Source organism: Coffea arabica, chromosome 4e (assembly GCF_036785885.1).
Source record: "Coffea arabica cultivar ET-39 chromosome 4e, Coffea Arabica ET-39 HiFi, whole genome shotgun sequence".
Taxonomy (NCBI): domain Eukaryota; kingdom Viridiplantae; phylum Streptophyta; class Magnoliopsida; order Gentianales; family Rubiaceae; genus Coffea; species Coffea arabica.
Genome location: NC_092317.1, coordinates 24,051,498 through 24,067,511, shown reverse-complemented (window position 1 = coordinate 24,067,511; position 16,014 = coordinate 24,051,498).

Sequence of the window (16,014 nt, the reverse complement as noted above, 5' to 3'; positions counted from 1 at the left end):
AGTGGGTCCCACGTCCAATATATATTTTTAATTTTCTAAAAATTCTCCAATACTAGAAAAATTAACTAAAAACCATAATTGCTCATAAAATTCACCAGGAAAATATTTCTAAGCCAGAAAATGCAAAAAATGATGTAATTAAGGGGTAATAAACCCTAGGAAAAATATTAGGGTTTTACGGGTTCTCACACTCTCTCCCCCTTAAAAGAATTTCGTCCTCGAAATTCCTTATCATATATACAACCAGTTAAGTCAAGTACAAACATAAACGATCCACCGAGGAAAGGCCTTTCTAGTTCACCAAATCCTTTCTAACCTAGGCCCTCACATCTTTCGTATCCGGGCGCAAGAATCCCATCTAAAATAATTCACAACTCGAGCCGGCCGATCCCAAGAGTAAACCATCCTTATTAAAGATTCCTACCCGACATACATACCTAGCTTCCTCAAGTCCCATGATAATGATTCGCATACTTATCACATGCCCGGTTCATAACTTACGCTCAAACGAGCACTTAGACATATTCATGAAATTAGGACCACAACACCACTTGGCCCAGTCTCACTCCGCGCAGAGACCACGCAAAGTGGCTCTGATACCACCTGTGACAGTCCCACCTTACCTTAAGGCGAACCAAAGGGTTCGGCGGACCGCCTGCCCAGCTCTCGCCAGGACTACGGAGTCGAATTTTTCCGAACTTATCGCACTAGTGGGTCCCACGTCCAATATATATTCTTAATTTTCTAAAAATTCTCCAATACTAGAAAAATTAACTAAAAACCATAATTGCTTATAAAATTCACCAGGAAAATATTTCTAAGCCAGAAAATGCAAAAAATTATGTAATTAAGGGGTAATAAACCCTAGGAAAAATATTAGGGTTTTACGGGTTCTCACACCCAACTCCTCCTGAGCTTGTAGATTAATTCAAACAAGCTTCTTCAAGTTGATGAACTACAATCACTCTTGTGTACAAAGGAAGGTTCACCTCCTCCTTGCCCCGAACTTCACTCGGTCAAACTAGGAAGTTTTACTATCCCTCAGGACAACCCTCACAGAGCTACACTCATGAAGTATTCACTCACAAATGAAAAACTTACAATGAACCTCACACCACTAAGACTACAAATCTTCCTTGGAGAGTGTTTTCTCACTAAAACTACTCTAGATCTTTTGTATCTTCAGTGTGCAAACATTGTTTGAAGATTCTAACCATACTCTATTTATAGGAGACCAACAAAGTGCTTCATTAATGCTTCCAACGGATAGAAAGTAGCTGAACAGTCAACTAGCCGTTGGAGTATCGGATGTCCGGTACTCCTATTTTTTGCGTCCGACAGCAGGCAGTGAATTTGAGAAATTTTCTTCAATTCTATCAGACGTCCAGTGCAAGTTCTTTATGCATCCGATAGCAAACAAAGAGATTTGAGAAATCATCTTGTTTTTGTCGGACGTCCAGTGGAGACATATTCAGCATCCGATAGTTTCGTCGACTTTGAAAGATCCTATCGGACGTCCGATGCTAGCGTCCGATCGAGGTCAGTGATCCAGGGGGAATGTCTTATTTTCTTCGGACGTTCGGTGGTGGAGTTCTTCATGCGTCCGAAGTTACGCAATGATTATAGGACGTCCGATCCAAGCGTCCGATAGCTTTCAGCAGCCTTTGTCCCTTTCAATTGCACTTGATCTTTGAATCTGATTTACTGCACAACTGAAATATTTCTTGAAGAGATATTAGTATTATCCATTGTTTTGTAAACATCAAAAGTTAGGGACCAAGGTCAACATTCTCCCCCTTTTTGATGATGACAAAACAATGGATGGAAGAAGGAAAAAGATTGAGCATATGAGCATAAGCTCCCCCTCACTCATTGCATCCAAACTTATAATCTCAGAATAGCTCCCCCTTACACATAACATCCATTTCAGAATAACTCCCCTTTACACATAGCATCCATTTCTCCCCCTTTTTGTCATCATAAGATAAGAGTAAAAATCTCATACCGTAATCCATCAATAATAACAGAGAATCCAATATTCCAAACAAAAACAGAGAAATGATACCAGAACTCAACAATCACCAACATACCAATATATCACAGAGACTTGATACCAAAAGAAGTACCGACATATCACAGAGAGTTTAAAAAAGCAAATCATCATTAGATCAGAATTGTTCTTTTCTCTCCCTTTTTTATATCATTCAAATTCAGTAATATTCAAAAATATCAAGAAAAACTCAGTTCAAAACATCAGAAACATCAAAAGAGAATTACAAAAAAATATTATGAACAAGAATCTCATCAATCTTACCAATGTCTCCTACTTGTTAGAGTTAGTATCATGTCTAACTATCCACATGCATTTCATGCATCTTCTCATGTTCTTTCTCACATAACAATCACTTTTCATGTGACCTTTTTGATAACAAAAATTACACATAACCAATGAGTTATTTACATGAACAAGTTTAATAAATCTTACTTGTCTTCCCTTATAAATAGCAAATTCATTTGCACCAGAATTCAACTTCATCTCATGAGTGCCAAAATGAGCCTTTGATTTATTACCTTGAAAATAATCTTATTTTTTATGTTGAAGTAACTCATTTAAATTATTCATTCTTATTTTCAAATCACCTTGTTCCTTTTTTAACATTTCACAAAGTCTTGTTTTCTATCAACCTTGAAGTGTAAAACAGTCTCACTCTTTTTTAAGAAATCATTTTCAGTTTTCAGTTTTTTGTTTTTTTGAAAAAGACGTGCATTGTCCTGAAGAAGAAAACCAATTTTATGTTTTATTTTCTTGTTTCTAGCATAAGATTCTTTGAAACTATCATGCAATTTTATAATGAAAGATTCAAGATCATCATCACTTTCAAATTGAGAGTTAGAAGATGTTACCTCATCATCTCCAATGGCCATGAAAGCCAATTGAGCAGATTCTTCTTCCTCTTCAATTTCACCATCGGAGTTGCATTCATTCCATATGAACTGGAAGTTGTTGAATCTTGGTTTTCTTTCACCTTTCCTCTTCTTCATTGGACACTCACTCATGTAGTGTCCAAGTTGGCCACATTCATAGCATTTGTCACCTTGCTTTTTGTTGGCTTTATATCTTCCTTTGTTTCTTGCATTGTTAAATTGATTTGAATCTGAATTGCTAGGTCCTCCTCTTCTAAATCTCTTTTTGTTGAGGATCCTCTTGAAACTTCTTGTGATGAGAGCAAGATCACTGTCATCAACTTCCACATCTTCTCCATCCAAGGAGGCCGAATCATCTTCATCTTGTGATGCTTTTAAAGCAATGCTCCTTCTTACCTTTGCATCTTCTTCCTCTTGTACTTTAGTCTTAAGTTTCAACTCATAAGAAGTCAGAGAATTAATTAGTGATTCAATAGGCATAGTATTCAAATTTTTAGCCTCCTCAATAGCAGTCACTTTAATTTTTCAATCTTTGGACAAGACATTCAGGATTTTTCTATTTTTCTCACCTAAAGAGTATTCATTTTCCAACACTTCTAAATCTTTACTGAAATCATTGAATTTACAATACATTTGATCAATATTTTCATGAGTTTCCATCTTAAATGACTCATATTTAGTAACTAAGATAGATTTCTTTTGCTCTCTAACATTCTCACTACCTTCATGAATTTCTTTCAATTTGTCCCAAATTTCTTTAGCTGATATGCAACCCTTGACTCTAATAGATTCATTTGAGTCTAAAACACAATATAACACATTCATGGCTTTTGCATTTAAGGTGAGATGAGCTCTATCCATAGCAGTCAGTTCACTTCTTATTTTTTGTCTAGATATATGAGTATTTTCATCTATAAGAGAGGCATCATATGGACCTTCACTAATAATAAACCACAATTCAATATCAATTGATTGCAAAAAGATAATCATTCTTTCTTTCCAACTCACATAATTTGACCCATTAAACATAGGTGGTCTAATGACAGAACGTCCCTCAAAAAACATGGCATTATTGGTTGTCATTATTACTCCTAAGCCGATTGAGTTTAATCTCAAAGAGACCAAGCTCTGATACCAATTGTAAGGATCGAAGACAACCTAAGAGGGGGTGAATTAGGTTGATTAAAAACCTAATTTAGTTATGGGCACTTTTTGTTCAATATGAAATTTACCCTCTTTTCTAAGCGATCACATAATGAATCAATTAATCAATGAACAAAATCACTTGAGAGAAGTAGAAGAGATAAGCAATGTAAAGATCACAAACGTAACAATAAGTAAATAAAAAGGAAAGAATTGCAAACCAATTAACTACCCAACTCCTCCTGAGCTTGTAGATTAATTCAAACAAGTTTCTTCAAGTTGATGAATTACAATCACTCTTGTGTACAAAGGAAGGTTCACCTCCTCCTTGCCCCGAACTTCACTCGGTCAAACTAGGAAGTTTTACTATCCCTCAGGACAACCCTCACAGAGCTACACTCATGAAGTATTCACTCACAAATGAAAAGCTTACAATGAACCTCACACCACTAAGACTACAAATCTTCCTTGGAGAGTGTTTTCTCACTAAAACTACTCTAGATCTTTTGTATCTTCAGTGTGCAAACATTGTTTGAAGATTCTGACCATACTCTATTTATAGGAGACCAACAAAGTGCTTCATTAATGCTTCCAACGGATATAAAGTAGCTGAACAGTCAACTAGCCGTTGGAGTATCGGACGTCCGGTACTCCTATTTTTTGCGTCCGATAGCAGGCAGTGAGTTTGAGAAATTTTCTTCAATTCTATCGGACGTTCGGTGCAAGTTCTTTGTGCGTCCGACAGCAAACAAAGAGATTTGAGAAATCATCTTGTTTCTATCGGACGTCCGGTGGAGACATATTCAGCGTCCGATGGTTTCGTCGACTTTGAAGGATCCTATTGGACGTCCGATGCTAGCGTCCGATTGAGGTCAGTGATCCAGGGGGAATGTCTTATTTTCTTCGGACGTCCGGTGGTGGAGTTCTTCCTGCGTCCGAAGTTACACAATGATTATCGGACATCCGATCCAAGCGTCCGACAGCTTTCAGCAGCCTTTGTCCCTTTCAATTACACTTGATCTTTGAATCTGATTTGTTTCACAACTGAAAATATTTCTTGAAAAGATATTAGTATTATCCATTGTTTTGTAAACATCAAAAGTTAGGGACCAAGGTCAACATATGCCTACTTGATATGATGTGAATATGATTTACACTTGTTACACCTTATATTAACTTGTTTATTTATGCATGCTTATCGCTTGTTGTTGCTTAATCACCAATGGCAAGCTTTTAGTTGTTATTATTCAATGAAAGTTGGTAATAATGATGGAACAACATAAATAGAGCTTAAGTAGTAGACTCATGAGAATAGAGATACACTTAGGTGGATTAAACTTGCATTTCATGAATGAACAAGAGTAGATCTAGTTATTCACCATGAGAATAGAGAAAACTAGTCTATTTTAGGTCATTTTATCATGAGAATGAGATTTGGAAATATTGGAAATGAATTCTTAGTTAAACAAGAGTTGTAACAAGAGGTAAATTTATTTATTTGTATCTTTTGTGTCATAAGTGGAATCTATATCCCCAGACTAAAGTATTTAGTGAATTTTCTCCATTGTTACCTTGTAAATATCTAGTTAAGATTAGTTAGGTAGTAGTAATTACAACTTCTCTTGCTTAATTATTCATTAGTCGAAATAATAGAGTAAGAACCTAGTGCTTGCAAAGTTACTCCATGTGGGATCGACCCGATATAAACTTTAAACTATTAGCTTGACCTGTATGCTTGCAGTAAAACAGGTGTAAATCGGAATTAAACTTGTACTCATATCAAAAACCCGTCAACCAAATTTGTTGGAAAAAAAATCACTTGCATAAGAAATTATCAAATAAAATATAAATTACTAAATCACACAACTGGTAAAACTTGATTCCAATAAAACTAGTAAATAAATAAATAAATACTTATAGTCTTGGTTTACTTTGCCAACACATTTGTTCCCAAACGATTCCAAGCAATGCTGACGTAATTAAGAAAAGGATAAAGAGTTGGCCGTACATGTTGCTCCCATGGTCTCTTAGTTTAGAGATCCAGTACTTTTAGGTAGATGTGGACAAAAATCCTAAATGAGACAACTTTCATGGGCCAAAATACGATTTCCTTTAAATTATCCCTATTTTGTGCCTCTTTAATTGTGAGAGTTTTTTTTTTGTGCCTTTTCTAAAATAAGGGACGGATAGAATTTAAAATATGTGAGAGGAAGGAATATTTGACCTAGACCTTTGAAACTTATGACGTCAAGGTTAACTTCCTCAATGCTACGGGCTTATTGAGAAATACAAACCAATTGTTTTTTGAACCTTTTAAGCTAATGGAGTCTAGACATGATAGAATCTCATTGTCCATTGTATATCTGGTCTCGATATCAACGGGCCTGCAAAACTCTAACTGAATTAAGTGATTCGCTAGCTTTTTCTTTGTGCATCCATGCCTCTCAGCTGCCTATCAAGAAGAAGTACACCATACAGTAATTGGAGTCTATGGTATCAACCACAAGAACAATATAAATGACCAATCCATTTTCTTCAAATCTTTAAAACGTAGCCAGCTAGGGAAGAAAACTCCAAAACATAGCAAATCCTTTCTAAAGCATTCACCTCCTCTTAGAAAATCTCACACAAGAGAGAACAGCACAGAGGAGCCCTACAAAAAGAAGAGGGTATGATATCTTAGACTAATTGAAATGCATTCTTGTGTAAAAAAGATAGAAGATGATAACTGTAGACAGAGCCAGAATTACTGTCAACATGACACTAGATCCAAGAAATATTTGAAGAAAGCGAGCATAGCATAGTAGGGCAGCAAGTTGGGATAAGGTACCCTTTAAAGTCGGTGGTCCAAAGCAGGAAAATAAGGAGATTGCATTGCATGCTAATGCTATGCTATAAAGAAAAGAGGCCATGAGATACAACCTTTTTGCTAGAGTGTGCGCCCACTGGCTAATGCTGTTGGCTTTGTTTGCAAGTTAGCTTGGGAAAAAAGGAGGAAAAAAATTTTGTTTTCACTTTATTCCTTTTGAATAAGAAATGCATCATTCACCCATTGCGGGTACTGATAGTCGGATAGCCAATTGCTTAGGGTAATTCGTGCCGGATATGGAACCAATTGGTATTTCAAGGGTGGAATTAGTGATTTAAAAGGCAGAGGTATTAGGTGGATGTTTTTAGTTGGTCTGGACGAGATGAAAGTCACGTGGTGTGAGGTGTAAGCATAAAAAATTTTAATTTTCAATAATTTAAATATTGATAAGATGTTGGAAATATGCAATATTGATTAAATTTGATAAACATCAAAGAACAATACAACATTTAACCAATAAAATGGTATTTAGTGTTCAAAAGAAACTTAACTCTTTTCCAGATATCAAAAATTCAGCGCATGTCCGTGGTGAATTGTGATTTCAAACTTCAAAGAGCATGAAATGATAATTATATAATTGAACTATAAAATTAATATTATGCATAGAGCAGTTATAAACAACAAAGCACTGGAGATCTCCATCATATGATTATGAGGTTTTTTTATTAGGTTTTCTTCCATTCTCCCAATTTAAACAAACAAACTTATGCCAAATCTCAAAATTGATGAGGGATTTGAAATTCATCCAAATCATTCTAATGATTTGGATTATTTAAGAGGTATTTGAATTTATAATTTATAAATTGTTAAAATATATTTTCAACATTATAATAATTTGTGATTTACTAATTCATATACCTTATAATAAATCTAAAATAATTAGAGAAATTTAAAAGGATTTCAAACCTTTTATCAAATCTTTCAATCCCAAATGCAACCTATATTATTTTGAGGGACCTGGGCGCATCGTACGTAGGCTCGGGTGAGCCTCTCTGCCAAAAAAATGTTGTTGAGGAAATGTGGCCTACTTGCAAGGAAAGGTAAAAGTTTGTTATTCTACCCATTTGTTGTTTTAGAAATACAACACTAATGGCCTATAACCCATTAGAGTAATTGTGAGAACCCGTAAAATCCTAATTATTTTCCTAGGGTTTATTTTCCCTTAAATGCATGTTTTCTGCATTTTCTGGCTTAGACATATTTTCTCAGTGGATTTTATGAGCAATTATAGTTTTTAGATGATTTTTCTAGTATTGGCGAGTTTTTAGAAAATTAAGAGTAAATAGTGGATGTGGGACCCACTAGTGCGAAAAGTTCGGAAAAATTCGGCCAATAAGGTTAAGTTTCGGATACTGTGAAAAATTTATCGGGTGTTAAGAGATAAGTAGTGTGTGTGAAGTGATTGATGTGAGAGAGAAAAGAAAGATAAGAATGCCTTTAATGAGGTGACAAGTGTCATCTTCTCATTTGTTGGACTTTAAGAAACACTATTCACTTTCTTGACTTTTTTGACCAAAGGATTAAATATAAAAAAAATTGCACAAAATGCACCATTTTTCTCTCCTTGTGGCCGGTTCTCCTTGAGCTAAGAAGAAAGTAATTTCCACCAACTTTCAAGCTTCCATTTGCCTTAATCTCCTACAAACAAAAGCCTAGATTAGATTCTTCTCCATAAAAACCTTTCTTCTAGTGCTAGTAAGTGTATTAGTGAAGTTTGTTTGAAGGTCTAAGGTGGTCAACCTCTCTACATCTCTTGATTTCTTGGTAAGTGATGCTTGAACACCCTACTACATCTAATGATGCTTATGTTTGGCTTAGAAGTGGCTAAAGTGATGGATTATATGATTTATTTCTTGGTTTGGCTTGATTTGGTGAAGTTTTAATTTTATGATGAATTTTCTGGTTTAATATGAAATGGGTGTTGTAGCCATCTTTGATGATTGGCAATGGACTATAATGACTCTAGTAGGTGTGAATTTTGGATAAATGCAACCAATTTTGGATTTGAAGTGAATTGTGAAAAGTTAGGGTTCATAAACCCCTAATCTGTCCGAAATTTTAGGTCATAGATAGAGACCGAATTGGACTTTTCTCAAAACATGAAAGTTGTAGGTATTGATGAGTATGAAGTGCCTACAAAATTTTAGGGCAGTTGGAGTAGTATAGAGGGAGTTATGCCATTTTTACTGTTGCTGTTTTTGGTGAACAGAATGTCCGAACTGCGATAGTAATTGTCTGTTTTGACTGGAATTAGTTTGGATTTTGAAGTTGGTGTCTTCTGATGATATGTAGCTGGATGTCTTAGCTACCATATGCCTTTGGAATTTCGGCATTTGGACTTGTATAGACTGAGTTATAGTAATTACAGTTTTGTGTGATTTGCAAACCTGTTTTGGGAATTCTGGTATAGTATTTGGCATTTTTGACCTAGTTGTGTTAGGAACTGGATTGAGTGACCTTCTACATTGTTGTAGCTCTATTTATTGGCTTCGATATGGTGGGTCTTACACCCCATCCGATAATTGTAGTGAGAGTTGTGCCATTACCGCATTATGACGTCAAACCGGTTTTCTTATCAAGGCCTACATTAAAGCCCTTTCTTAATTTCTGGTTTGCTATCATGCTTGTATATGGTTGTAAAGGGTTATGATTGGCATTGCTATATGGCTCGGTATCGAGTCTCATTGAATGTGTTACCTGTGTTAGGACGTGACGGTAGCTCACGACGTCTTGGTGACCACGGTGTATGAAACACCACTTTCTTGCTTGGTGAGTATACTACTCACTTACTTGTTATTATGTGGCTTTGTGCTATGTGTATTTGATGCCTTGAAGGCTTAATTGGTTGTTGGAAGTGATTGAGGTGAGGGTGTACTTGACCGCCCTCACCCCTTGTGATTTCCTTCATGGCTATTTACCGTTTTACTGAAATACTGCACTTGTTATATGAGATACTGAATTCCATGCATGGAAACTGAATTGGTGTAGTTTGGACGATTGTCCGACTGCTTTACTGTATTACTGAGCTCAACCCCGTTTGGTAGTCAATTGAATCGAGCCGGCGAGGGCTTGGTCGTGAAGATTGAATTGCCACGGGGACTGTACTGGGGAACCTTGTGGTAATGAGACCCTTGGTTCCGGTAAACTCGAGTATTACCAAAAACTACTGAATTGGAGTGCGGGCCCGGTTGGGGTATGTTGGGTGGAAGGAATGGAAGTATAGTGAGGTCTACGGTTTGGTACTCTTACCATTGACGGAGGGTCAATGAGATTGGATCAAGTTGGCAAGCATGGAATTGGGCTCTTGAGAGCCGACCGTATCCTTTTACCGTTTTGTTTTACTGCTTATTTGTGCACTTTAAATGAAAGTTCATCGTTATGTGACTTTGGTTGCTTATGTAGTAGTATACCACTGGGCTTTAGCTCATTCCGTGTTATTTGTTTTCCTTACAGGGATATAACTACTTTTGAGAATGGATTGGATAGTTACTTGCCAAGTTGAGCTTGTAAATGTCTTTTGTATAGCTCTTGAAATGAAGCCCTAATGTGTAACGGGTTCATTTCCTTTTGATAGGCAAACCGAATATGTACTTCCTTAATGAATGTCTATGGCATGCCACTTTGGTTAAATGTTGAAATTCAATGTATATATATGTTTGGATGTTGTTTGGTTGGATTTCGGAGTGACACGACTTTCAAACGGAAAAGAAAAAAAATTGGCAAAGTTGTACAGTAGCGAATCCGGCCAGGAATCCGGCCAGAAACTGGCCGGATTGCAGGCCGGATTGCTTGAGAAAAATTGGAAACCCGGCCAGTTGCTCACTGTCCGGTATCCGGCCAGACAATCCGGCCGTAATCTTGGCCGGATTGCCGGCCGGATTGAGTGGGACTTTTGAAAAATTTTTGAGATTGCTCTCGGCCTTGTATCCGGCCGAGAATCCGGCCGGAAATCCGGCCAGTTTCTGGCCGGATTCTGACGTGTCCTGCACTATTCATTTTGGCTTCAATTTTCATTTTTTTCATTTTGTGTTTTTGACTTGTTTGCGCGCAATGGGATGTTCCGGAACGTTATAGATTGACGTAAACTGTACCGTTAGTCCTGGCGAGAGCTGGGCAGGCAGTCCGCTAACCCCTTTGGTTCGCCTTAGGGGAAGGTGGGGCTGTCACAGTAATGGTTTTGTGGCATAAAAAAGAAAATTTTAATTGACTGCAAGTCTTTAGTGCACTAAAATTTTACTTGTAGCAAACAAACTAATGGACTATAAATATCAATCGTTTTCGTTTTCAAATTATTATTAGGAAGAAATCCACATTGTGCTCCCAGACTTGTACCTCATTCTTACTTTACACTATAAATGTTAATTTTGACACTTTGACATCTCACATTTAGTCCATGTAACTAAAATCAATAATAGGGCTACCGAAAGTGACAGAATAGAGAATTATGGCACAATGTCCTCTTTTGCAAGACTGGTAGATTTGTGAGATAATGGAAATACACTACTGCCTAAATATACAGTAGCTAAGGTGTGAGTTGTGTACACAATCCTATGTTTCGTTAGTTTTACTATCACTGTTATCAATTGCAATTTAAATGTAACAAATTTGAGAAGTTAGAATACAAGTGCATAAAATTAAAATTTAGAGTATAAAGTGAGAATGAGAAACTAAGTCATGGGTGCTAGGCGAAATTAGTCCTTTTCACAATCCGATTACTATAACAGACGTCTATATAGGATACTCACAAATTAGTGGGGAAAAAGGAAATTATTTTTCCAAGTCAGAATAGGGATATTTTGCCCCCAAATGTATACGTTCCAAATGTTTCGCGGAAAAGTGTACTTGGCAATATATTGTGGGCAACCTAGACTATGTTTTGGAAACAAATTAATATAGGCAAAAGACCTTGATGAAGCGTCCAATCAGAGTGATAGCGATACTGATGTTGCCATGCATGTTGAGAGTGTGGACCGGCTTCTTCTGTGCTTATAGGGTTACAAGAGAAGGGACAGCTTACTGTCATATTCAATAATTTATTCTAACTTTCTAAACACAGGCAATTATGACCAGTCATAGTTCATATTAACCGATCCTCATGGATTCTGTAAAGTTTAACTCCCTTGTAGGCTTGTTTTGACAATGCTTACCGAATAAAAATGAATAATTGGTTTTTCCGATTGAAATGCAACAAATTTGAGAAGTAAGGGTACAAGTGCCTAAAATTAAAATTTAGAGTACAAAGTGAGAATCAGAAACTAATTCAAGGGTGCTAGGCGAAATTAGTCCTTATCGCAATCAGATTAGTATAATAGACGTCTATATAGGATTCTCACAAATTAGTGGGGAAAAAGAAATTATTTTTCCAAGTCAGAACAGCTACATTGTGCCTCCAAATGTATGCGTTCCAAATGTTTCGAGGAAAAGTGTACTTGGCAATATATGTGTTCTAAACAGTAGGCAACCCAGACTGTGTTTTGTAAACAAATTAATATACGCAAAAAGACCTTGATGAAGCTTCCGGTCAGAGTGACAGTGACACTGATTTTGCCATGCATGTTGAGGGCTTGAGGCTGTGGTCCGGCTTCTCTCTGTGTTTATAGGGTTACTAGGAGGGGTCACCGCGCAAATGCAAATTTATAAAATTCAAATTTTACAGACTATTAACTACAAATTTATACACAATACACATCAAGTAGTCAGGACAACCCATCATTTACAAGCAATACTAGGCCCCTAAAGAATTATAGAATGACAGGTTTGACAAACAAAGCAAGGAAAGGGGAAAATGTATAAACAACAGATTATCCCAAAACTATATGCAAGCAACGGAAAAAGAAGAATTAAAAAAAATCCACAATATCATATAAAAATAAACTGCATTTGATTAAATGCAGTGAGCAAACAAAGAATGGAAGGTTGTTAGAAAACAAATTTAAGAAAATAAAATCAAGCTTCTAAATGCAGAAAGAATTCAATTAAGATTTAAGAATATTATCGAATCAAATTGCCAAGCGGCCAAAAAGAAAGAGAATATACAAAATATTGTGTTAACGATGCCAAGGAAAAATATGCATTTACATGTGAAAAAAAAAAGAGCGTAGATTTCAAGTAAAATGAGAAGGAAAAACCTGGAACAAGAATAGTAAGTTGGTATTAGAAATAAACTGAAAAATAAAAAAAATGGTAAGTCAAGAAGGAAGAGGTGGGATTGAAAATAACGCCATTACAATATAAAAATGATACAAATAACTAATTTTGAAAAACAAAATTACAGAACACGGAGAGGCAAGCCAAACCGAGAGGTTCAGAAATCTTCAAGATTTCTCAAGCCTAGGGTCAGAGACCTTGTTTCAGGATTTCCTGACTCATTAGCAATTTTTATACCTCAAAAATCATATACCCACCTTCCCTATCATTTAAGAGTCCTCAACATTTGTACACTTAAAAAAAATATGCTTGTAGTAAGAAACCATTGATAATAACCCCAGCAGGGCCTCGTATGGTTCTACTTTGACCATCAAGTAAGATCACTTACTTCAAAATTTTTCAATACAAAAAAATTATACTCCAAGCAATTTAAACAACCAGTAATTTAAAGCAAATTATACTAACATAAGGATATTTGCAGTAAAAAAAATTCATAGTTGAAACTTAATTAATCAAAAGTGGATTCAACAGATAAAAACGGACACTGAGAGAGAGAGAGAGAACCCGTGGGTATGATATTCTGGGAAGCTTTTATTTTTCTCTATTGTAACCTTTCACTCCAAGCCTGCAAATTTACCGTCAAATTTGCCTCTTAATTCTCCATCTATACCCTAACAATAACAAATAAACAAATGAAAACACAATAAATCAATTCATACAGATACATAAAACGACACTTCAAATTTTTCTAAAAGATCCTAGATCTCTTGGAGCATATTAGTTAACAAAAAAATACAAGAAAATAGAAAGTGACAATTTTTTCCCATCTCTTTCTCACAAAAAAAAAAAACTACAAGTAGTCCTTAGGCAAGAAAAGGGAAAAAGGGGTTTCCTTTCTAAAGAGAAAGAGAGAAAAGTAAAAAACTCTGACTTTTGGCTTCTCCAAATAACCCATATAAAACATCAAGACACGGGATGGGGTACCAAAATTCTAACCATAGGATTTATGCAAAATCTTGACCGTAAGGGCTTCTTTGGATCCCAAACTCTAACCTGAAAGCTCTTCCAACATATACATTCCAGAGGATTCCACTACCAGTTGCTCAAAAATCAGGCAGTAACTTAGGAAGGAAATAGAAAAACAAAAGAGACGCACTTTATAAAAAAGGGAAAAAAGTTACACAAACTCACTCTCATCGAGATGCTGGATGCTAAAAGACATTTCCATTTTTTTTGCACCTGCAACATCAAGATATATACAAATTAATATATAAAAATTTGACTGCTAAACCCCCACAAAAAAAAAAAGATCCAAAAGGCTAGAGAGAGAAAGACGAAGAGATTAGAAACCCAAAGAAATCCCAACCATCCTCGTTGTTGTTGTTGTTCTCAATCAAAATCGGAAAGAAAAAAAATGACGAAGAAGATGAGAGAGATGAGGGGATAATTGAAGAGAAAGATAAGGAAAAGAGAGACAATGATGAAAAAAATGAAAGAGAAAAAAAACAGTTTCTTATTTTTTTCAAGCCAACAAACCTCCAAACAAAATATGGAACCATTTTTTTTCTTTATCATTTCTTCTGGGTTAGATTAGATTAGAAGATAAAGGTAAAGAAATGATGAAAACGAAGAGAAGATGAAGGCTTTCTGAAGAAAGAAAAAGAAAGAGATGATGATTGAGAGAGGCGATTGACGGAGAGAGAGGAAAGGAGTTCCTCTGAAGCATCGAGCCTAATGCGAGAGTCAAATCTCACCAAAAACTCTAATAACAGGTTAATCTATCCACTGGGTTTCTTCCCCCAAAAAAAGAAAGAGAACACGTTAGTGGATGACCAAAGCTGACGCCTAAGCCACATTACCAACACACCCTTGTTAAAACAACGAACCGGTATAGATAGAAGGACGTAAATAGGTGAAGGCCAAAGGGCTACAACCGTAATATTAACTAATTTTTGAGCCCAACGACCCATTACCAAACAACAACTCTAGTGTTTGACCAAACAAAGAAGCAACCGGGCACCACCAATGTTTGACAAGATCCATGGCATCAGCTGCCAACCAATCACCCGGCCACACACCCGAGGACGACCACGCCGACGTTTCGAAAGACAAAAAAAAAAAAAGAAGGAACAGACGACGTCGTTTGGTTTATCGGGGGGGAAGAAGAAGAAAAGCCCTCAAACAAATACAAGAGAGAGGACAACCAAGTGCCATATCACCTCCAACCAATCTCTAGTTGCCACATGGGCAAACGACCATCCTAGGTGGCAGGGGGACTGTGACAGCCCCACCTCCCCCTAAGGCGAACCAAAGGGTTCGGCGGACCGCCTGCCCAGCTCTCGCCGGGACTCAGTCGATCACTTCCATCCTCGAGCAAAAACCAGATCCAGCCCGTACGAAAAATATGGCAATGATCCAAAAACTTAAACGAATTATATACATTACCATCTCAAAAGAAGTACAACCGTCGAATATACAAAGGTTCCAAATCCACCATACAACCAGCCCGTGCCAAGCACTAGGGCGAGAACCATTACAAGAAAAATCAAAAGCTAGACCAGCTAGTCTATACAGATCTCTCGTCCTTGCGTGCCTTCCCCTGTTAAGGAAAACAAAACTAAAGGGATGAGCTAAAAGCTCAGTCAGGTTCCGAACACATAATAAAACAATCAATCCAATACACTAACATGGCATATCACTACTTCACGAAACATTTACAATGGAAAGCGATAAAACATTCATGAAAAGGATACGGCTCACAGGGAGCAATTCATTCGATCATTCATTCGTTCTCCTGACATTTCCCCTTATTCCTCCAATCATTTGAAAATTTCATTTTTGTAAATAAACCCTCGTTCGTTCGTTCATTCGTTCATTTCATTCACCCTCTCCTGGACATTGTCCAGGCTCCACCAACCTCCACCAACCTA